General features: G+C 40.3%; 1 protein-coding gene across 5 annotated transcripts in view; it reads right to left on the bottom strand.

Moving 5' to 3' along the window:
- ANKRD6 (ankyrin repeat domain 6) overlaps positions 1-24,271 on the bottom strand; it is an 89,151-nt gene that overhangs the window by 47,432 nt on the left and 17,448 nt on the right. For 4 of the 5 annotated variants that reach the window (XM_074538511.1, XM_074538510.1, XM_074538516.1 and 1 more), the window contains exon 3: positions 648-789. The exons of the other annotated variant lie outside the window; for it this stretch is intronic. The gene's annotated coding sequence lies outside the window, so the exon portion shown is untranslated. The remainder of the gene's footprint in view (positions 1-647; positions 790-24,271) is intronic. 5 annotated transcript variants of the gene reach the window in all.

The following is a 24,271-nucleotide window of genomic DNA, read 5'->3' as shown; positions in this document are numbered from 1 at the left end:
GGGACCAAAGAGCAGGAGTAACCATGTGGAGCAAGCACTCTAACTTACCATAGGAAAACACTCAGATTGGAAAATAAATGCAAAACTGAACCAGTGCAGAAAGTACCAGCAAATCTGAGTAATGACTTATCTTCTGCATGGACTTCAGAAATTGCATCACACTCTCAGGTCTAATTTTCTAAGCCCTAGTCAGTGATCCCACAAGAGCAGCTAGTCCTCCAGCACTGAGAGTGCCTTGTTTTCCAGAAACAATGGAACACTTTAGTGCATGGAAACCCCTCCTTGTGCAGAGAATGGGGCTTCCTAGGGGGACAGTCTTTATCTTGAAGAACTCAAGCTAGCTAAGCTAGCCTTCTGCTCAGGGAAATCCCATTTCAACCTTTGACACTCCTCAAGCCTCTGGTCCTCAAAAATGGAGCTCAACAGAGGCGTACAAGGACAGCAGAGGAAGCAAGGAACTACACACCCCAAAGAACACAGCAGTGCAATGTAAATACCATAACCCAGTGCCATAGGTTCAGTCCAAGCTCTTCACAGTTCCTAGTTACCCAGGAACTGGAATGCATTTCTAAAATGCAAAATCCAGGGCATTATTTTTATACATTTTAGACAAAAATTCGGAAAGGTCACATTTGTTTTTTACTCACTCTTAAGGATCTACGGTTCAATTTTTTCTGATGAACATTTTATAGCTGTGTCTTGCAAGGCAACCTCTGGAGAAGGACTATGGGGATGCCAGCTTCAGTCTTTCCAGTGTTGGCAACAACAGCAAGTCTCTGTACGCTGCTCCTGGGTGAGGAGAAACACATCATAAACCGAGACTCACAGCAGAGTGAGAACACAGAAATTTAATACCAGTGTTTTCTGCAGCACTCAGCTGCCTGCACACCTGGGCAAACCCAGGCTTTTCCTCCTGAGGTTTATACACCTACTTCCCATTATAAACAAGTTCCAGCCACAGCTCTCCAGTTTGGTTCCCACTATCTGACCTCTGAAAATAAAACTGTGCAACCCTCACTGTTTTGTAAGGATGAGGAAAATGTAACAGAGAATTTAATTTCTCCCCAGAAATCACGTGACAAATCAATAAAATCAGGAAAGGGACAAGTTCACAACAGTGTTCATGAATGATGGAAGTCACTTGGCCTGCATGAACTTTTGAGAGCTGAAAACTGCTAAGGATAAATAATCTCTCTTGATCTCTGAAGCAGAAATCATTGCTGAAATGCCAGTTCAGTGACTTCAATTAGAAAATGCTGTTGGAAGACCTTACCATCCCTCTTTCCTACTAATTAAAATTACTACATAATTTAGCTGCTTTTGCTATCCTTTTTCCTAATACATTCAGATCAGCAGATATGTTTAAGTACAAAAGCATAAAGGCATTGGAAAACTAAGCACTAGTTATGTCTGTGACTTGACCTTCTGGTACTGTTTTGCTGACTAAGTTGTCAATGACAATGTCACTGTCTTGTGAACACACCTTGCTGTTTCATTTTAATTGGAAATACCAATTGAAATATAAAGAACCAAATAAATAAACTGCATTTAAACTACAGGTAGACTATCAACAGTCACATTCAAGATGATGTGCAAAAAGACATAGCCTAAAGTAAAAATCAAGAAACGGAACTTGGACAGGCTCATCCCTTCTTACAACTTGGATGAACTTATATGCTACTGCAGTTTAGGAATAAATGGTGTACTCTGAAGACAGGTTCCTAAAATGTCTCAGAGGTGGTACAAGTTCCTCAGGTTATGTGCTCTTAAAATTTCATGTACAAACTGGAAAAACAGAAGGTTCCTTTTTTAAAAAAAAAAAAAAAAAAAAAAAACCAAAAAAACATAAACAAACCAGAAACATTCATGCAAAAACATAATTAAGCCTAATTCAAGATAATTTGATTAGTGTGTCATTCTGTTCACCTCAGCAGGTTCACTGGGAACACAGCTAGTGTGATTCCACTTGGTTATCTTATCTCTTATCTATACTCTTTGAAAACTGCAGGCTAGCAGAAGTAACTCCACAGCAATACAAATATTCTATCTGGCAAATAGCATCTACAGTATGAAATTAACATAACATGCTGCTAATTTACATATTACTTGTTAAAGACTACTAACAATCTGAAACTCAGTTCAAAGAAAAGGGTCCAAAAGGTGAAATAGATCCCTGTTCTGTATTTGTGAGGAAATCAAGCAGCAGCAATTGGATAGAGTGGCAGACAGAGTAGGAGGGACCCAGCAGCAATGCCACGAGCAGTTTAAGAGCCGAGGCATGCTACCCAACATCTTGTATGAGATCAGAGAACAAAAGCACGGGCAGGATTTCAAGAACATCAGGGACTGCAGAGAGATGGCCGCTGATGTGAGGCTGAGGAGGAAGCACACACTGTCTCCTTTGAGGAGGGAGAGGTCAGGAAAGGCTGTGCCCAGAATGAAATGTGCAAAGCTGGACTGGAAAAGCCACTGTACCACCAACAACCACTGACAGCACATTGAGCAATAAAGGGGAGAAGAGAATTGCAGAAGGTATCTAGAAGAGCAAATGTAACTGGTGATGGTCTGGTCTTTTTTCACGGTGGAAGAGGTTCAGATGCTGCTTGCAAAACCAGAGGAATGAGACGTGAGGGTGGACACTAAGAGAAGAGCTGAAAAAGCAAAGAAATGGTCTGAGATTGTACATGATCATCAGGGCAAGTGGAAGGGTTAGCAAAGGAGGGCAGGCAAAGAACTTCTGCCTTTGCTGAAGAATGAAAGGCTTCTAAGAAAGGAGAAGAGAGTACAAACAATGAAAAAGCTTCTTTTGCCAGTATTCTCTTCAAAACAATTGCTGAGAGAGAACTGGAGGAAGAAAAAAGGGAATCTCCCAGGGACAAGCCCATGCTGTCAAAAACCTCACTGGGGTTGTAGAGTAAATATTTATAATAAATTACTACTTTATAAACTGTCGTATTTGCTTAGTGCATATGATTTAAGAAATACACAGGTATTTCCCAAAATGCACTCCAGTCCATTAAGGAGGAGGTATTTCAAATTGTGTTTTGGTGGGAATAGAAAATTTATATACGCCTCTATTTTCATCAGTCATGCAAGTCTTTGTTAATAAAGATTGTTAATACTTTTTTTCTCCTCCCTGCAATTTCTAATGTATGCAAATCACTTAAAAAACCAACAGTGTAACTGTGATATATAAGGGAGCCAATTTAATCACTGGAGATCAACAGCAAAACTTTAATTATCACAGTAAGACAAGAATTCAATTTTAAGAAAGCGTGACTCTAAAACATTAATAAAGCTGTCCTCATCTTTGAACTGCTGCTATGAGTGTTAAGCATTTCACTTTCAATTAAATATTGCATTCATTTGATGTGCAGTGCTCCTTTTTATGCTGTATGAAAAACACACAAAGCTGTACTAACCTGGTTTTAGCCAAACCCATTATTTTTCATGCATATTAAGTATATTTTAGCAGCATAAATATTAGTTATTATATTGAACAAGAGCAGTTGTTCCTCTCTAGAACCATCAATATGTTCATATACATCAATTAAATGTTCATATACTTATATTCAATTAATTAAATGCAAAGCACCTATTTCACTACTTTTGAAATACAAATATGTTTTGCTCCACCATTCACCTGGTGTACCTGGTATTTTAAGTGATGTTGGAAAATACAATGAGCTATAAAGCAAAGACTGGCAAGGCTAGACAATGTTGATACTGATGCTGTAAGTATTATTTAGGTCTTAATCTTTTAAATCCCAGGAAGACAGATTTGGTTTAACAGTTTGTCAACAGGATAGCATCTTTAAATATCAGCTGTTCACTGAAAGATGATGTTTTTCCTCAATACTGAGACTGGATAAGGTGGGGTACATATTTTTCAAAATTAAACCATCACCATCCTCTTGAAACACATTTGTTTTATTTCCTAATGGTGAGAAATCTTTGGTCTGCCAAGCTAGAGAAACAGAAGAAGATAAAAATTCCTGAAAAAAGACCAGTCTTAGTGAGAAATGAGCTGCAATTAAAGCCTTCCACACATCAGCCATAAAAAACAGACACAAAATTATAGCACATGCAGCAGCAATTTTTTAAAACTGAATATTGGATTGATTGTACAAACCTGTCCTAGTGAAGGGAGGCAAAAGAGAGCTGGCACTGTGCTTTATAATATATTTGAGGAACAGCACTCATAAATGGTAGTGTGCAGCCATTCACAGACGGTGCTCATATTTTGTTATTAACCAAGTTGCTCCAAGCTCTGGATGAAAGCAGAAACAATATTCTGTATTCTTTGGGACCTTTCTGCAAGTCCAGTCCAGTGGGGACACGTCTGTCTGTGGCTGCACACCCTGCAGAGCTGCACTGTGCCACCTCCCTGAGAGCTTGGGCCAAGAAAAGATGATTTGTCTGCGAAATGATTTGATGATTTGTCCAAGTAGAAAAAATGGTAGATTCAGCTGGGCTGGGTTTAGCCCAGCGTATTGGATGGTGAGTGTCTGAAGAGTGCTCTGTAATGGGCATCATCAGGGCATGACTGGGCTTCACTGTTAGTGCAAACAAGCTGGGCCGGGTGATGCTGCAGCAGCCCTCAGCGATGGCAGTAACCCGAGAGCACAGAAACAGCCCCCTCACACCAGGCCATGGCAGAGTCTGTGCAAAGCCACGGCCACAGCTCACACCTGCTTTCATGGGCCACGTCCAGAGCGGGAGATAGTAATTGGGCCTCTTTGTTCATTCAGCTCTTAATCTCTCTGTTGAGACTGACAACGGGGGAGACCATTAGTGTCAGCTCTGCTGGGACTTTCTGTTATTAAGGCTACTTAAGCTTTTCCAAGTAAATTGCATGTGTCAAACCAACAGCACACAGCGATGGGCAAAAAAGCCATTACACAACTGCTCTCCCTTTCTATTGATCCACGCAGGAGCAAGGGGGAAGGGAAAGACAAAACCCTGGAGCCAATTCTCTGCAATTCCCTGCTCCTCCCACTCATTATTTTACACTATTTACAGGCAATACATTACTCATTCTTTCAATTTCTTTCTCTTAACAGGAGCCCACAAGTCCCTCACAAAGCTTTGCAGTAGTCACCATGCTGGATACACTGTGCTGGATAACTTAAATATTGAAAAAGTTTTGATTTACATTGGTTACGTTCCCTTCTACCATGGATGGAGAAAGGCAAACAACTGTAATGCAGGCACAGGAGTGCCCCAGCTGCTTTCTGGCCTCTTCCTCTGACCACAAAGGAACATCACCTCTAATTTTCACACACCTCTGCTTAGATTGCACAAACCCCATGTCCAACAACAGCCTGGCCATCCTTTAGAGAAAATATTTTGCTATGTCAAGGCCTCCATCTTCTTAAAGAAAGAGCTAAAAATTGTTTCTAGACTGTCTTCTGAACTGTTATTATAGCCCTTAGCTCCCATCTGAGGTTACAGGACTCCCAGCACCTTTTAATCACCATTCATTTTGCTGTCATTAAAGCAGCAAAGCTATTTCTGGTACCACCTTCACTATTTCTAACCTCAGATATGCAAAACCTTAAGTAGAATATAAGTATGATCCTTGACCCTATTATATCACAGGGAATTTGCTGTTAACTTTGATTATTTCACTCCAACTCCTGATACCCAGAGAGTTACAAGGCTTGTTATTGTTCATATTTACAAACAGTTTTAAATCTTTAGGCTATTTTTTGGATCTTGGAATATTTAGTCCATGGATCTCAATCTATAACACACCATGTTGAAGAATTCTTTCTGCTAGGTGTAATGCTTGTTAATAAAATCCATGTAGACTCTTTGAGGCAAACAGAGATTTTCACCCTGCAATACAACTCCAAAATATGAATTGTAAAAGGAGCAGTTCTTAATTCAAGCACAGGTTCAACTGAACTATGGCATTTCTCCATTATACCTTACTTCCCTCTCTTTTGTTAGTTTCTTTACTGCTTTTCAGAAGAAAATCAAATGAGAAAGGGAACAAAGAGTAGAGGGGAAGATTAGGCAGATAGAACTTCATTAAAAGTTAGGGATGCCCAAGGAAGGACAATTCAGCTACCTGCAAAGACACTGCAGGGCACACACATTAAAACCAGATACTGTGACAGGCTGCAAGGCACAGGCACCACGGAATTGTTATGGTTCATGCAGGAAAACAAACCTTTATATTTATGAACTTACTGGCTGTTTATCTGTTTTCTGTTTAGAAGTTTCATGATGAGCACAAGTAGCTGTGTCACTGATTCATTAAGTACCCTGACATTTTAGCTGGGTGTTTCAAAGAGATTTATGACCCTCCATCCAAAGGGGGCAAAAAGAGAGGCAAAGATGAACAAGGCTCTGGAGCACTGTGACAATGGGAATGAGATGGCCTCCACATGAAAACAGAAGAGCTCTTTAGATAACAGAATGGACAGCCTATGAAATGTCACTTACTCAGCTTTCTCTAAAGATGGGGAGTTTTAGGATCACCATATGTAGGAATTAATTCAAACAAATGAACAGGCTGTTAGATTTTTCCTGTAGAAGAATCTGCTGGCCACACACCACCACCCTTCAGAAAGCACAAGGAGCTAGGGATACACATCCACAGGTAGCCCAGACCAATTCTCTTCAATGACTGCAGAGCATCTTATGGAGAAAGAAACAGAAGGCAGTCCACACTAGGCGCGTTATTTGGAGATTCATAACATCCCTTTGGACAAAAACGTCTCTTGCCATTCCCTAAAAGAGAGTCTCCGGCAGACAGGCTGGTTTAAGAGTCAAATGTCCAAATTTGAATAGTCTGATGTTTCAACTAACACCTGAAAGACTTGGCAAAGTGACCTGTTAACTTTCTCACATTCATTCCAAATCATCATGTTTAAAATATATCAGTAAATACAGGAACTACTTTTCCTCACCTAATTTAAACTAAAAAGCATACTTTTCGTGTATGTTTGTGAGGGATTAGTCCCATTTCAGTTTTGGATACTGACATCCCAAATATGGGATTCACTGCACTGCCTCTCCTGACCATTTCCAGCCTTTCCATAAGAATCCAACAGATGCACAGACACATCTGGACAGGCAAGGCAGGTCTGTCAGAAGGCACACCCGCTGTGCTGGTGACTGCCTACCTGCTCAGCACACTGCCTGCTTCCCATCTGTGGCACAAATAAAAAGGGCAAAAGGTTCAAAATCAGCTAACACAACTGGATAGCTACAACCTGGATATCTGAAAAAAACAACCCTAAAAATATCCCAAGTACTTTCTGCTTTATTTGTGCTCTTAAGAGTAAGCTCCAATCGAAACAGCAGAAGGAAAGAAAAGAAAAAAAGAAGGCAAATCAAGAGTTGAAAAGAAAACGTTCAAAAGAAAATAACATATGTAATTTAAAGTCTTTCTGTGGGATTTTGTGAGTTTTATACATAGCAATTATTTTCAAGGTCTTATTAATGATGCACACTCTGAAAATATATTTCTATAATACAGTCAACAGCCATTATTTTTGTTAAGTCATTTGTGCACATGAAAGAAAACCAGGAAACCCATATCATCATTTGATGTGAAAGTCTTTAACCACAACATTTGTCAAAGGTTTTACTCTAAAACTCTTAGTAAATGTTTAAAGAAGCTTAACAGAGATACTGTCTGATTCCTGCTCCCTGCTCATCTGCACAGGAGGCAATTTCCCTTTCACACACAGACAAGGATGAAGCTTCTGTTGACTTAGGTGGTGTAATAGAAAAAAACAGATAAATGTTTTTGCATAATGAAAGAGAAAGTAAAACAAACAAGTATCTCTGCAGTTTTGTCAGACTTTTTGACTTCTGATAGCAATCAAAACAAGTACAATGATTTTAGAAGCCCACCAAAGCAGCACAAACTACAGGGAATGAAGAAGCCAGGTACTGAAATATACTCTAGTTCTCTCATCTACTCAGGATTGCTGTACGGCATGTAGTAATGAAGAAATTTGATTCTTTATTCAGCTGTAACATAAAACAATGCATATGATAAAAAACAAGAAATAAAATTTCTTTGACAAAAGAGAACCGTACAGAATTTCTGAAAGTGACTCCATAAACAAAAGCCAGTGATTCTACAGCAAAGCAATTTAATTTGCCATATATTTTTCACAAATTAAGGTAAAAACCATTTGATTGGTCATCTTGTTTGTATCAAAACCAAGAAGGAAAATACTGCCTGAAAGTATTACATAAGAGTATCCCATGTTTGGGCTCTTATCTCACTAAGAGGGAGAAGAGCAGCAGCCAACAGCTACCCAGGCTGCCACCAGCTGCAGCCCATGGCAGAGGAGCTGGATGTGACCAAAGCCAAGCAGCACACTTGTAAACCCACCCCAGCCACAGAGCAAATAACTCTGAACATCTAATCCCTACCAGCAGCTAAATGGGCACGTGGCTAGGCTGATGTTTTGCCATTTCAACCCAGGAATAAAATCGCCCACAACTGCAACAGAAAAAAGAAAAAAACATTTCACTCAGCTTCACCCTTTCTGAAAATGACCCAACACGCCCTGAGATTTTATGTCCAAAAAGATTCCTTAACAGCTTTTTTTGAGCAGCAGACTTAACTGGCAAGTGAGGCACTGGGAGGAATTGATTTAATTTTAAGAACTAATTTTACATGTAATATTAAGAATGTGAAAGCTTAGCATGTCTGGTAATAAAGACACAATCACTTGCAACAAAGTATAAAACTAAAAATTGACATTTCTACTTTGTAACCAAAAAGTACTATATTTTCACATATGTGTATTCAGAACAAAGAAAAGTATTAGAAAACAGTGAATTGTTTGGTGTATTTTTTATACAATACAACTGCTACTTCTCAATATTGTGCAGAGCTGTTTTTAGAGGGAATGATTCTTCCATTAAAATTATGAAAAATAGTGGGTTTAGAATAGTTTTATTAATTATTAAACTTTAAAGATTGGTTACAACAAAAAAAAACCCTCACATATAATATTTTTCTTTCTGATAATTCACTAGGTGTTTTGGGGTTTGGTGCATTTAGAAGATTTTGGGGTTTTTTTTATTTTTAACTCTAAGTACCCACTGCATGTCAAAGTATACTTTGAAGAAATTCGGTACCAGCTCCACTTTGCTACACAATCTTAAAAACAACATGATTAGCTAATAAGGTTTTGACATCTTTCACATAGGACATATCAAATAACTTTTGATACAGTCAACAAATAAAATTCATATTAATGGAGCACACATATACTTGAAATATCTGACACGAAACAGTTAAAAAAACCCCATTCATTAAAGGGTATTTCCAAATCAGTTCAAAGACCTTCAAAAGGATAAAGATCAAAAGAGTAGTAGAAAGCATGTCTCAAATGAAGCTGCACATTGCACAGCAAACACCTGCACCATCGTCAGAGGCACCTGCAAGCTCCAAAGCCCAGTCAAGACAGAAGAAAGCAAAGATCACAGCATCAGTGTCATGCCTGCTGCTAATCACCGACTACAGAGCAAAACAGTCAGGCAAAACCACCTTCTGAGGAGGAGAAAAAAAACAGGAGAAAAAAATAAATATGTACATATGCCTCTGTATCTATCTCTGCATGACAGATCTCTCATTAGACACTTTCATCCAAGTACACAAGATACTCTAATTGCTACCTGCCAAGGTTTATGAGTGAATTACAGAGACTTCACTTCCTTGCCTTCCCTCAGAGCTGACAGTCCATCAGGGACACCTCGGTGGAGAACGGGCTCCCCTGACGCTGTGGGGTCCTGAGACAGCAGCTCCTGTTCCTGAAGGTCTCTTCTCAGCACCTGGGGTGTCTCATGTCTTCCCAGCTACCACTTGATTTCCAAAGAGGCCCCCAATGCATTCTTCCCCACCCTGCCACCCAGCAGAGGGAAGAGGGAGAATGACCTGTGCAGGATCATTCCAGATTATATTTAGCCCAGTCTGATCTTATGCTCCGTAATTTGGGCAACAAATTACTGGCTCCACTGAGGCTGGGGAAGAAGAGCACATGCCCCAGTGTGCCTGATCCTGCTCTGAGTAAACCAACTAATCCCCTTCTGAACTACTTGAGTTTTTCAAAGCAATTGTTTTAGAAGACCGACAAGATAAGTCAGTCTGCCTTATCAATATTCAGAAATTTCCATAAGGCTCTTGGATAAACTCTCAGCTATTTACTTTGTGCCCTCACTGATAACCACCTAATGCACAGAGCTGCCTCTCAGGGTGTGCAGGGTTGTGCACAGCTTTGGATATCTGCAGCAGAAAGAGTCAGCAGTCCTGGCTGCATCAGGTGGGCAGCACACAGCAGCAGGACTCGGTGTAGAGACAGAGAGAAGGAGAGTTACAGGGAAACACAAATAAAAAGCATTCCTGATAAATCTACAGCATCATAAAAGCTGCAGAGACAAGAGACATAAGCTGCTGTGCCTGTCAAAACCTCCCGCAGGGCTACACTAAACAGGCAGACAAGAGACGTGGTTAAAGCTGCCATTCATCAAGGCTCAGCATCACCAACGCAGAGAACAGGAGAGTAAAGACAAAGTTCAGACGTCAACTTAAATTCTGTTTTCAAACTTCAGTCCTTCTGTGCAACAACATAATATCATAAGAAAAGCGAGCAAACAGTTCATCTGCCAAAAGCTTGTCTAATTACTGCAAATTTGTTTGCTTCACATTTCTTGAATTCCTTTCTCTTTGCCAGACAATTGACTAAGAAATACTCCTTTCCTCAAAAAAGCACCGAAGCAGAATAAATAGAACAACTAATATAAACTGGCAGCTGTAAATTAATCTATGTAGTAGGCAGCCTGGAAGGCTTTGTTCATCCCTACAGCTTTGTCGGCTACGAACCGGAGGAAACAAAAACAACCCCAAATACTCATGCACATCCGCACACTGTTCATTAAACAGCAGCAGTAATACTTAATCTCACCAGATGCTGGGATGAAACAAGCAGCCCAGTCTCAGGGCACTCAAGTGGTGCTGTGCCAAACAAGAGCTCTTACAGCGCTGGCACAATTGTCTGAAAAACAAGCAGCCACACACGCCTGCATGCACAGGCCAGCCAGCGAGCAAGTGCTTCCATTGCTGCCTCAGCTCCTTCAAAGGCTCTCTCCCTTTTTAAACTGGTATCATTTGAGCCTGTTACAAACAGATTACAGTGTAAATTTGTGTTCTGTTTTTCCAAATTCACCCCTGTGCCCCCAATTTATATTCATACACTCTGAATGAAGAAATTTTGAGCAATTATACCAATTACCAATACAAGCAATTATATTGTCATATTTATTTTCCCATTCTTGTCAATTTAAAAGAAGCTGAACCTAAGAAAAAGGATGGACTGGCACAGTAAAACACCCTAATTTATCACCTCTTTGGTAAGGAGAAGAAACCTACACTGTTCTGTAACAGCTAGTATAGTACTAAGTTACTAAATGCTTAATTCCTCAAACATATCTCAAACATGTTATTACATCTTAATCACTCTGCAGCTATACAAAAATGTTTATCAAAACCTCTGATGAGCAGTTTTATAACTATTCCTTTACCACTGATCTGGGAAAGAAAACATAAACAAAGAGGGCTGACTAAATGTTTTGTACATTCAGGTGATGGTATTTGCCTCAGAAATGCATTATCCAACATAAAAATCTATAGTTTTATTCAGCATAAATAGAACAATATGTTCATTTGAAGCATTCAGATCTAAGCTCCTGGGCTCTTCAGGGGAAAAGGCAAAGTCAAGAAAAGCAATTTGGGTTTTTTAAAACTCTCTCTTGATTTATGGTATTGTATGGAGAAAAAAAAATCTTAGTATATAACTGTTCATATTACATACTGCAGTATTCAAACATCATGGGGAAAGGCAATCAAAATAAACCAGAGTCTTCTCCTTCCCTGCCATTTAAATGTATTTCATTCAGGAAAGTAACCTCTAGCTGATTACCTGCAGCAGCAGCAGTAAGAGTGTGTCACAGCTCATTTGCCAGAGCTGCAAGAATGAAGCTCATTCTGTGCCTCCACAAACAAAGTGAACAGGTGTGTGTGGAAACACCCTCTCTATGAGGTCTTAGTTTTGGGTTCTTGATCACCATTACCAAAGAAAGTTGACAGTTTTAGGTAGCCATGTGACAATGCATTAAAAAAGTTAATACTGAAACTGAGTTATTAACCAGGTCAATTTACATAGCAGTAGAATAAGCTTTTCAGGGAGGTGCGGGGATAATAAAAACTTTACTATGCTGAAACATTAAAAACAGAAGTAAAACCAACTGAAATATAAAGGAAGGCAGAGTCTGGCCATGGCCACCTTATGGTTTGGAGTGGATCCAGTACATTTTGAAGGCAGAACCTCCACAGCAGTAGACAGACAAGCATCTCCCACTGAGAAAGCACTCACAAAGCACCTGTGCAAGTACATCTGCCTCAGTCATGTTCATTTCACCTGAACTCATCTTGAACCACAGTTGCTGAGGGGCTTTTGTTTTGATCCTTACTTCTGTCAGAAACCTGAATGACAAAACTACAAAGACCACCAGGGCTGAGCATGGAGACCAAGAAGGTGAGCAAAGCAAAACTTTCCTTACCAATTTGATACATATATATATTTGACACATTTACATACACATGAAATATATTTATATATGTATGGTTTTTTTCACATTACTTTCTATATTTTGCATTATGGTTTATAGATACCTAAGGTGATTTTTCCTTCCTCCTTCTGTTCTGTACCACCACCTATCACACTGAGCCTGGTAACCCTGCTCTGGGCACCTTTGGCATGTATCCCTATAGCTAGGCTCCAGCCAGCTCCAAGCCCTGCACCCCCAAGCTCCAGGGGTAAGGCAAGCCCTGGCCACACTGCTCTCACCACCAACTCAGCACACAACCATCCTGCCACTTCAGAAGAAAGCTTCTGCTCCCCATCAAACCGCCTCCAGGAGCAGCTGGACCTGAAATGTCTCCCCCAGGCAGCTCCCACCTCTCTCTGCATCAGCAGTCCCTCCACACTGCCCTGGCACAGGGTAAGCATGAGTCCAAGAGAGCTTGGTTTTGCTTTGGTTTTGCACCACAGACCTTGTGCTCATGCTCCCAGCCAGCCTGAAGGGAACTGCAGCCCCAAATACCAGCCCTGGCATGAGCTGCAGCTGCTCAGCTGGGAGGCAGCAGGGAGAGGACAGCTGAAAAGCACTTGGGGAACTCTAACCCCAGGTGAACTGATGCACATGTTCACCCTGGCTGTGTCTGGAAGGACTGCATCACTAAAAAGGGAGAAAACCTTGGAGATAAGGGCTAAAAGGGTTACAGCAAACTATCAACATATCCATTTCTATTCTGTAAATTGTGCAACTGCTTAGGGGAAGGATTATGTCCCCAGAGCACCATGCTGTGGCCAAAACACACCCCCACACCCCTCCCTGGATAATCCCCAGCAAATAAATCCTCTCCATCCAATGGTGCTGTCAAGTGCTAACGGAAACAGCAGCTTGCAGGAGCAAAACTATTTCCAACCTTCAAAGGCAAAACCTTCCACAACTCCAGGCCACCACATACCTTCACTGAAACAGAAACATAACACAAAATTACCTATGAACAGCAACTGTGTTTAGTTCTCCTACTTGTGTGTCTACGTACATGCATGTGCATACATATATATATATATATATATATATATATATATATATATATATATATACATATATATATATTGCACTGCCATCTGTCAGAGGCTTCTACCAGCAGCTGCAGGAGACAAATGCCCCCCTGACTAATCCCCTCCCCATGAGGGAAAATAGCTCATTTTACTAGCTGAATGCATGCTATATTTTTTCTTTATTTATATGTATAATTAGACATTCTTTTCTCTGTGCCATGAATGAATTAGGGAAGAGTCACTGATTTCTAATGAGGAAGAGCAGAAAGGCAGGGTGACAATAAAAGGACCCTGTGTTAATCAAATGTCCACCCCACACAGGAATTCCAAGGCCTTAATCTCCGTCTGGGAGAAGTATTGCTTAAGGCTTTCACTCAAAGGGAAAAGGAGAGATTTCACATGGCAGATGCTACACTTGCTGCAGCAGTGTAAAACTTCTTTATTCCACATTTCTGGTGAACATTAAAAGAGAAAGAAGGAAAAGAAGAAAAGAAACAATACAAGCAGCAGCCTCAGTGCAGAGGGAAGTGGGGAGGAATGGGGTAACTCACTAAATTCTCACATTATTACACATTAACAAATTTAAACAGAATAAACAACATGATGGGGCAATACACACATTCCTCATCTGCACACAACTCAGACGAGGCCACATTTTGTTCTGGCACTGGTGCCCACATGACGGGTGGTGCCCATGCAGGACAGAGCCAGAGCATCAGAAAGCATTGTGAGCCTGCACAGCTCCATGGCACACATCCCTTCACATCCCTTGCTTTCATCTCTTCCCTAGAGGATGTTCCTGCTCTTGGCTGAAGCAGCACAGGCCTCTGCTGTGCCCATCCAAATGCACTGCTAGTGCAAAACATTTCCCTGCTCATGGAATCTGGAAGAGCCTTTGTAAACCTCCCTCCCTCACCTACTTTCCAAGCTGTTTCAAACCCAAGGAGATGTCTTGCCTGTCTTGCCTGAGCTTCTTAATGTCCCTCTGTAACAGAATTACTTAAGTGAAGTGTTTTGGCATAAAAATTGTGTAGAAGACTCTCAAAAATTACCTCTTAAAAATATCCTCTGTCCCTGCAATACTAAATTACATATTTAGTTGAGGAGAACGAAAGCTCCTGTTTATTGCTTGTATTAGAAATTCATGTCTTGCCTCTCCTGGGATGCCACATGAATGACTGGAAAGGTAATGTCAGAGTAAGCATCACAGCAAAAGTGCCAAAGGAAGAAAAAATCCTTTCTGTCACTTTGTTTTGCTTTGGATTATGTTCAGGAAGATGCATCACTTCAGTACAAGTGCAAAGCATTTCCTGCATCATACCAGCCTGCAGCCTAGAGCTGGATATTGCCCATCCTGCCCATGCTGGCTCTCCATGGAGACTTCCAGCACATCCAGAGAAGACAGTGGTGTTTGAAACACTTCTTAATGAAAACTAAAGCAACCAAGGGTAACAACAGAACCTCTCAGACTTGCTGTGAGCAACGCTGAAATAGAATCATATTGTTTTCTTCTTTCATTCACAGATGAACTACAAGCAAATAAAGCATTGGGTTGGATTCCTGGACCTGGTGAGGTGTTTGCAGAGCCTAATCTGCCCAGTCATCAGCTTCATAAAACACACAAGTAACACTGACACTCACATCTCATGGACTAAAACTTACACAAATTTACAGCTCTCCAGCTCCAAGCACCATGACTTCAGTATGTTCACCCAGCTGCACCAAATGTATCCTGCACCTTATATTTCTCTCCTATTGTTTTCATCAAAGTCTGCCATCCTTCTTTCATCTCTCTTCCCTAAAAGCAGCTTACGGTTTTAATTTAAAATATAAACAATGCTGCCTAACCATTTTAGATAAATCTTTTATCAGTCATGTTCATATCCCCAAAATAATGTTACAGTCATTCAATTCTCACACAATATATAAGTAGTTGGCTTAACTCCCAAGGCCAGGAACCCTTTCCAAAGCCATGCCACAGTTGAGAATAAAAGAACACTTCAGCTACAGCAGCCACAGGGTAACATTAAGGAAAAATTACCAGAAAGTTCTAATGAAGATATAAGCATTTATTATTTAACTATCCAGCAACAATTACATTGTAGCAAAATAACTGTTTTACCTTCAGAAACTAGCACAAGCATTCAATATGGAACTTAGGAAATCAAGCTTAGGTCATTGTTATCCAACCCCATCTTATCCAGAAAAAGGATGATGTAGATATTGAAGGATCATATGGAGTCAAGGAGAGACAGTTTTCCTTCCTTCTCTTCCCTAGCCCTACACTTCTGGCCACTGTGTGAGGCCAGGAGGAGGAGATTTTTGGTCCAGCTAAGACAATATAGCTGCTCATTTTCCTGCCTTGTCTTGTTATACCAAAGAAAGCCCATCACAGAAAATAAGGGGGAGGTCAGGACATTCTGGAAAATATTATCAATTAAAATGCTCACCAATGTCCCTACATCTGTTTAGGTTTGTATTTATAAACTTGCTGAGAATTGAGAAAATTGACAAATTCTGCAAAGGAAGGTCAAGGTTGTCATTGAAAAGGTGAAAAGAAGAAAAACTAAAAGAATTCCAAACTGCCACCCTGCCCTTACCACCCACAAATAAATGGTTAAGCAGCCAAAAGTAGAATACAAGAATGAAAGTAAGATAAAAATATCAAAAATTATGTCTGATGTAATATTACTCTTTGACAGGGAAACCTCTCAGTAGGCAAAAAGAAGAGCAGTGTATGCATCTGGAATTCAGTAAGGCTTTTGACACTGACACATGAGCTAAGAAATTACAGCCTATGGGTGTGAGCTGGGTGCCCAAGTGGTTTAGAAAATCGATAGCTCAGTAGTTATCTCTGAAAGTTTCTTTATCAAACTATCCTGAAATTTCTGATAGGCTCCCATATATGTACATGCTGGCTCTAGTTTTGTTCAACAGCCCCACTTGGGATCAAGTAAACCGACATGACCCTTGTGAAATCTCTTTCTAACATCAGAATGGGTAAAGTTTCAAGTTCTTTAGAGAGAGGTCACTTTTCAAAGTAATTTCAAATTGCACAAAGGGTCTGGAATAGAGAGGATGCAATCAATAAAGGGCAAAGTTCCACATTTACATAGGCACAATCAACTCTAAAAATGCAAAAATAGGAATGAACTGACTCAGCAGGAATACCAGAGGAAACCCTTGTTAGACACAGTGAAGCAAAACCTAAATGGAAATAAAGAATACAGTGCTGAAGGACAAAACACCTCTCAGGCTTGACATGTTAGTAGTGGCTAGAGAACTCTTGGTTCTAGTAGGCAAAGGAACAAAAATGCACAGGCTCTTTCGTGCAAATAAGATATGCCAGTGTGACTTAGATTGTGATTTAAAACTGACTTTACTAAACTGACACAAAAATATAATGTGATGTTGTTGTAAAGCAGCCAGTGATTAATTAATTTAGCATAGCTTCATAAAGAAATCTTAGGCTACTTATCAGTTACTCATGTTCCTCCAGATCTCTTCACCTCAAAAATGGGACTAAGTGGAGTATGAACACTGAGAATGTATATTTTTCACTTAATTCACTTTGAATGCGGCCATTAGACAATACTAAATTACAGTAAAATTCACCAGTGAGTTTTCTGAGAGAAGTAACTTGTATATCATCCCATTTTTGCTAACCAAAATGCTTTAAAGATATACATGAAAAGCTGAGCCCTAGCAGCTATTAATGGGAAACTGAGTGAAATGAAACAGTCCCAGTGCTGAACCTCTCCAGTGTTAACTCCAAACCAGCACAGGTCTCACCACTTTCTACAGAGCTAAGCAGCTTTTCCATTTTACAAATAAATTTTAACCACCTTTATGTGGGCAAACTGTTTCACAACTAGAAGGATTCTGCATACAGGATCATTGTATTTATCACTATTAAAATCTCAAAAATATGAAAACCTCCTTTAGCAAGCTGTCAATTGCCAGTCTTCTTACAGTGGAATAAGGTGCTCTTGCACTTTGACTATTGAAGCAAAATGTGCATTTCCCATTTAACATAATCCCCTACTGACTACACCACATCACTTGTACAGTACAGTCAGAGACACCAGGGCTTTCCACAAACTGTCAAAAAATCTTTCTCTACTTTAGGAAACATTCAGTCTCTAAGTATAATGATGTCTACAATTACATAAATCAGAAATAATCCTGAAGACCCTATTCTCCATAGACATCAGCAGTTATACATTCTGAAGTCTTTCTTAATAAGCTGCACGTCCATATCCCATGGTATCATTACTGAGCATATTTATGATCCCAGAAGGAGCAGTCAGTGTCCTGCCTACGTTACAACCATGATGGAAAGCACTAAGGAGAGCCAGATTCACATCTTCACCAAAGCAGCTCCAGAGCGCCCAGGCCTGAAGCAACCTGGACTGTTTGAGAAGACTCAAATTAGGAGAGCAATGAGATGAGAAAGATTAAAAGGTCAGACAGACAAAACAGCAAGTAGACACAGAGGCAGCACAGTCCAGTGATGTGACCAGAATACGTAAATCCTGCATTCCAGACCCAGGTCTGACAGAGGCTTTCTCTGTGCTGTTAAGATTAATTTCATTTTCCTACACTTGTGGTTTACAACCTTTAGAGACACTGATTCCAGATTTACTGAGACTTACAGTGGTACTTGCAGGAATGCACTACCATCTACACCCAGCTAAATTTCTTAGCAGGAACATAAACAGTGACAGTAGAGAGTAGGGGAAAATGATGTAAGGGAGGAGAAGAAAAAAACAAAGGAATGCAAAAATAAACAAACAAACCCACGAAATAAACAAACAAAAACCGTGAAACAAGGAGTTTACAATAGAAGTTTGAAACTGACTCTTTAACTCAAGATTAAAAGTTTGAAAAATCATCAGTGTTTCTGAAATGCATGTTAGGCCATGTTATGGCAAAACCTCCACAACCCAGCACCAAGCAAGTCAGCCTCTTCATACAGGCTATGCAGATAAATATGTACAAACAAGGGGTGTGTTTATACAAGGAAAATTCTCCATAATACTTATACTGACCAATCACAATGAACCAGGGCACATGTTTTAGGAAAACAGCATTAAAAAAAAACAAACCTGATTTGCTTTCTGAAGACTTTTTTAGGGTACATTATGGAATTGTCCATGTGGCAAAAATTTCTACTGGCCAAAAGGCACCTCTGATTTCCCCAAACTTATTTTCAGGAAGAAAGGAACACTGTGTGAGAGTCCTGAAAATTGGCTCTGTTGGCTCAGTCTTCTACTTTGAATGGAGCAGAGGTTCATAGGCAATGTAATTTCAGAAATTACTAATAGTACTCAAACCACCATATGCCTCTATTTTTACACTGCCCTCCATTCTTCTGCCAGATGCTTCTCTTCTTTATTTCATCTTCTTAATGAAGCTCAGCTATTTATGCCCCAGTGCTTTGATTTTAGAAAATTACGTAAGATATTTTATAAAAATAAATCATCATTATTATTAAGATGACTGAGTGCCTATTTTTTTTTTCCAAAAAAGGTAACATTTAGTTTTGCTGTTCAAAAAGGTAGGTATTTGGTGATGCCAATATCCCACCTTGCAGAGGGTGAAACCAGAGACAAATCTCCAGCCAGAATTAAAATAAACACAGGATACTTGAAGCAGATGCGGTCATACTCATTAAAGTGTACCTGACATTTTGTCCCCATTTGGGCAGTAGGGTATTTTTTGCACTGACAAAGAAATGACAATGTAATATGGATTATCTAATAGCCTACATATCTGGATGTTTATCTAGGATCTCACTGTACAGGATTCCAGACCTGTGGATGGTTTGATTATCCCAGAATCCCTCTGAGTCTAGCAAATCTCAGTCTGCTATTTTGCTCACCCCTAAAGAATTAGTATTGTAAGACCCCCTGAACCCTCTCATTTTATCTTTATGCCCCCATCATACTCAATGAATTCAAATTGCTAACTTGCATGACCTTAGAATATAGGCTGCTATGTGATTCATTTTTAATTTGCCTTAATCAAAACACTGAGAATGGAAGATTAAATTTAAATAGCAATATTCAAACTCACATTTATTACTACTCTCAAGGATGCAATTAATCTACCCTGAGGAAGCCAAAGAAGGGTGGAAGGTCTCATTTGGATGCTTTCTGGCACAGCGAGCACCACGGTGACAAAAGCAGAGCACAGCAGTCACGAGGAGTTGTGCTGCTCTGGGTAGAGGAGTTACAGAGCAGTTGCAACCTCCACAAGGCATCCTCCCAACCCCTGAGTGATACAGTGGTTCTACCACTTCTGAACAGAAGTGAAGGGGCAAGGCTGCAAGTATCTCACAGCTGTAGGTGCTCAGGAACAGCACCAAACAGCACCAAACCAAAACCAGTTTTGGAGTTCCTTTTATCCATCTACAGGGTAAAAGGAGCTCCAAAACTGGAGTACAGCTCTCACTGCTTCCACAAAAGCAGCTGCACTGCTTGGGAACACAAAGCATCTCAGGTGTCCCTTAACACACTGGGCAGGTCTCAGACTGCCTAGGGGACATGCTCAGAAGGCGAGAAGGGCACTACAGGTCAGTAAATTACATCAGTTAGCATTTCAGAGTTGACTTACATATTTCTGTTAGAGGGACTGCACTTTCACACTGCCCTGTTATGTACTGTGTTACATGGCAGAAGAGTATTTTCCTTCACTGATGAGATGTGCTTTCATATTTCATAACACAGTTTTTACTGAGAAGTGAGATTTTAAAGACAAGTTAAGCATCTTGCATACACACCCACCAGTAAGAGGAAAGAGCTGAGGTCCCCACCTTTGCCAGGAAGGAAAACATTAACACAGCTTTGGAGCAGTCAATTCAGTGTTAGCTTGTCTGCTTTATTTGTAATGAACCATGAACAAGACAGCAACTTTGACTAACAGTTAATACCTTGACCCAGCACATATATAAAACCAGACAGCCCCACAGAACAGGTTTACTCCCAGGGTCAATCTAAGCAGGAGAAAAAAAGTGTTATATATTGGTTTGGCTTGATCTAATTCAGCCACAGCACAAACTGGAGCCAAATACACTGCAGGAGTGATCCTTGTACAAACATGGCACAAGGGCCAGCTGACAGGTATTACACAGGCCAGAAAAATGGAATCTATTAATGCAGGGCTACAGAAGAGGTTTCATAGCATGCAGTGACCTTCCTTCCTCCTGTGTCTTCTGCTGCTCAGCAAAATGACTATGCAGGATACTGGAGCAAAAGCTGTACAAGAGGGTAATGGCTTTCTGATCCACCAACTAAATAGAGAAATTCAGCAATTCACTTTCAAGAGGTATCTTTTAAAATAGTTCATGACATCTATGCTGCAGATAACAGGCATTGCAAGAAATTCCCTTAGCATGAGGAAATTTACCCAGGCTCTTTTTTCTCCTCTTACGCTAGAGTAATGCAATGGTTCCCAAATCTTAATGTACATATTGTTTCTAATTTATATCTTACAGCAAATAATCACAAACCACAAACACTTGCCTTGAGGGGCTGTAAAGGAAACTAGACTATTACAATTATTCAGGTCTCATGTGCCCACATGGGTCCAAACAGCCCTTCTAATCTGGCAGTTAGTTCATCCTAAGAGATGGATTCAAAATATTTCTCTCTTTCTGCTTAAGGTAGCAGGTGAACACAGGTGGTAAAATGGCCTTTTATTTCAGCAGCAGCTAGATCCAAATGATGTCAGCATACAGCAGGTAAAAAAAACCACACAGGACAGGCTGCAGACCTGGCTCTTTTTAAAAGAAAAATCAAGAAATGACTTTTTACTAGCTTGAAATTTTCACCAGCATGACCACTCTTCATAACACGAGATGAAAACTAGCCCAATTACTCTCAAAATGAATGACCTCCTGACGAGATTTTACTGCTTCACCTATGAAGCCGAATACCCAACACAAACCTTTTGGTGCAAACGTCCTTGGCTGCTTTTTTTTTTTCTGAATGGTTACATTTTCATCATTGTCATCACCTTCACCAGATGCTCATTGCTCAAAAGCTCAGTCAAGGGCGAAGGACAAAAACATGGCAATGATGTAAGGGCAGCTGTGAAATGATTACTCAGGATGAAATCGATAGCAGTGTACTACTGTTGGGAGATCAGCAGTACAATTGAAAGCTACTGAGCCAAAAGTGGTTTCATCTTCAATCAAGAAAGCAGGGTGTATGAGGACCTGATTTCGTTTCCTTCAGGTTGGAATGCACTGTTGCAGCATGCAAAGTCTGCAGCTTCCCCAGGCATCCCTTCCAAACCCAAATATTATGTGGTATGAATGAGACTAGAAAATATTAATCAGCATATATACTGGGAGAATATGGAAAGACTTTGCCTCTTCTAAAATAAATTAATTTGCACAATGACTGTAGTATGAGTTCAGTTTCAGGGCTTATGTTGCATGTATTCTACTTGCCAGAAAAAATGCAAGATACTAGTGGGTCAAAGGATGGTTTCATATGGGAATATAATTGGATGCAGTGGCAGGTTGAACATTCCTTCAGCAAGGGAATATTTACAAGAAGCCTTTTTTAAATTCTGATATACAATTTAGCTAGAAGAAAAAGTTACACATCCTTCTCTGAGAGAACAGGAGGCTGCTACTGCTATTAACTCATTTTGAGACTGCCTTAATGGCTTAATTGTTCAAGACAACTTATAAATAAGTGTCTTATTTTAAACCTGTTGCTGGGAGAGAAGCTCCAAAATGAAAGTAATCTTTAAAGACAGGAGAATTAAGGTACTTTTCCATACAGGCTATGCAAGTTCTCTTTATAAGAGATTTTTCACTATGCATTAATAAGCACAGTCAACAGTACTTCCAAAGAACAATGTGTTCGTGGGATAACACATGGGATAACATGTTTCCTGAGACATATGTTCAAAAATGAAGAAAGCATGTTCTGGATATTGAATTTGTCCACAAAGTGATGGATGTGTCTTTCAAGAAGCAGTTCTGAAACAACAGTTTATCAGTCCTGCTTTATTTGTATGCCCATCAGGAAAGACAATACTGCAGGATGTGCTGGCTCACTTGAAGCACAACAGAAGGTAAAAGAGAAACAGCAGGAATATCTACAGCAGATTATCAGAACCAGCTAACTAAAAGCACATTCTATAAGGAAACTTCAGCTGCTTCTTCCAGAAGAGGCCAGGGACAGAACAATCCCAGTGCCTTTATACAAAAACAGATCTCCCCTAACTTCCCTCAGGAAAAAACGTGATCTAAAATTGGATCTTTCGGAGATTATGTATGGATTTTCACATCTATTTCATTTGCCAACTCAGAGGTTTTCTCATGTGTTGAGAAATACCATCCACACCAACTTGCAGCCCCTGTAAAGGCTTGTGGCTGCACAGATGGTGCCACACCACAAAGAATTCCCAACCTGCCTTCCCTTCCTGCATAAGGACCGAGTAAGACAGAAGCCATTCTTGCAGCTGCAGATCTCCCTGAAACAGAAAATACCAAACACCTGGTACCATTCCACCAGCTCTCCTGCAGCACTATCATATTACATTTTGACTATCATACAATAAAGAACCCTCTGTCTTCATTAAATGAAGGAGGAAGTGGCAAGCTGGGGTTAGAGAGAGTAGGGCAGCGATGAGAGAACAAACATCCTGCAAAACACGTTCAGTCCTGGAGATCTGTAGCAACAACACTAGGCAACAACCCAGTTTTTTGGTTTACAAAACAAAACACCCAAATCTTCAGAATGGACAGAAAATTCCCCACCCTTCTGGAGAAAGTGCAACATACAGCCAAAAATCTTCTTGGGTGAATGCACATTGCAATTTTCACAATATTCAGTATTTTCTGACTTAAATCAGTAGTTTCTATGAGTCCATAAAAAAACCTAGGAAATGCCTAAGGAAAACTGAGGATACGAGATTTTCCATCTTGCCTTAAGAATAGAGCCTCACTTTTACAGTAATGTTAAAGAGTTAAGACTGACAAAGTCCCTTTGCTGGGAGGGGAGACTATCACCTGCTGGCACAAGAGAAAAGGGTATCTCAGCACACTTGCAAGGAACCAGATGTCTATAGCTCTATTTTCTGCAGGGGTCTATCTATCTGCTTCCCAAGAGGCCAGTGCTGAGCTCCCCAGCTAGAAGAACAGACTCCACAGCGAATTTTCTTAGGTGGGCAAAAGCAGCAATGTTGGTTTATGACAGGACTCATTCCCTTAAAAATTATTTATGCCCTTAAAACCAATTTTTGCAGGGTGGAGGACAAAACTGGTCACAGAAAGCATTTTTAAAAGAGGCATGTGCTTGTCTTTTCCCCCTTCATGAGGGGAGCAAGGTTTCACATTAGAAATCAGGAGCAAGTGCATCATATACCACTCACTCCTCTGTGCTGTGTGAGTCTGGCAGGCCTGTTCTATTCCTGTAAATGTGGGGAGCTCTTCAGAAGGACTGAAGAGCTGTGTTCTTGGGGTGCCCTGCCACAACAAAACCATCAGGGAGAGAGCAAAGAGGCCATCTGACATCTCAGACTGCAGGGAGAAGGGAAGAGCCACCAGTGCAGCCCTGCATCAGGTGCAGCAGGTGGCATGG

Source organism: Zonotrichia albicollis, chromosome 3, assembly GCF_047830755.1.
Source record: "Zonotrichia albicollis isolate bZonAlb1 chromosome 3, bZonAlb1.hap1, whole genome shotgun sequence".
Classification (NCBI taxonomy): Eukaryota; Metazoa; Chordata; class Aves; order Passeriformes; family Passerellidae; genus Zonotrichia; species Zonotrichia albicollis.
The sequence above is the reverse complement of the archived record's forward strand: the minus strand, read 5'-3'. Positions and strand labels throughout refer to the sequence as shown.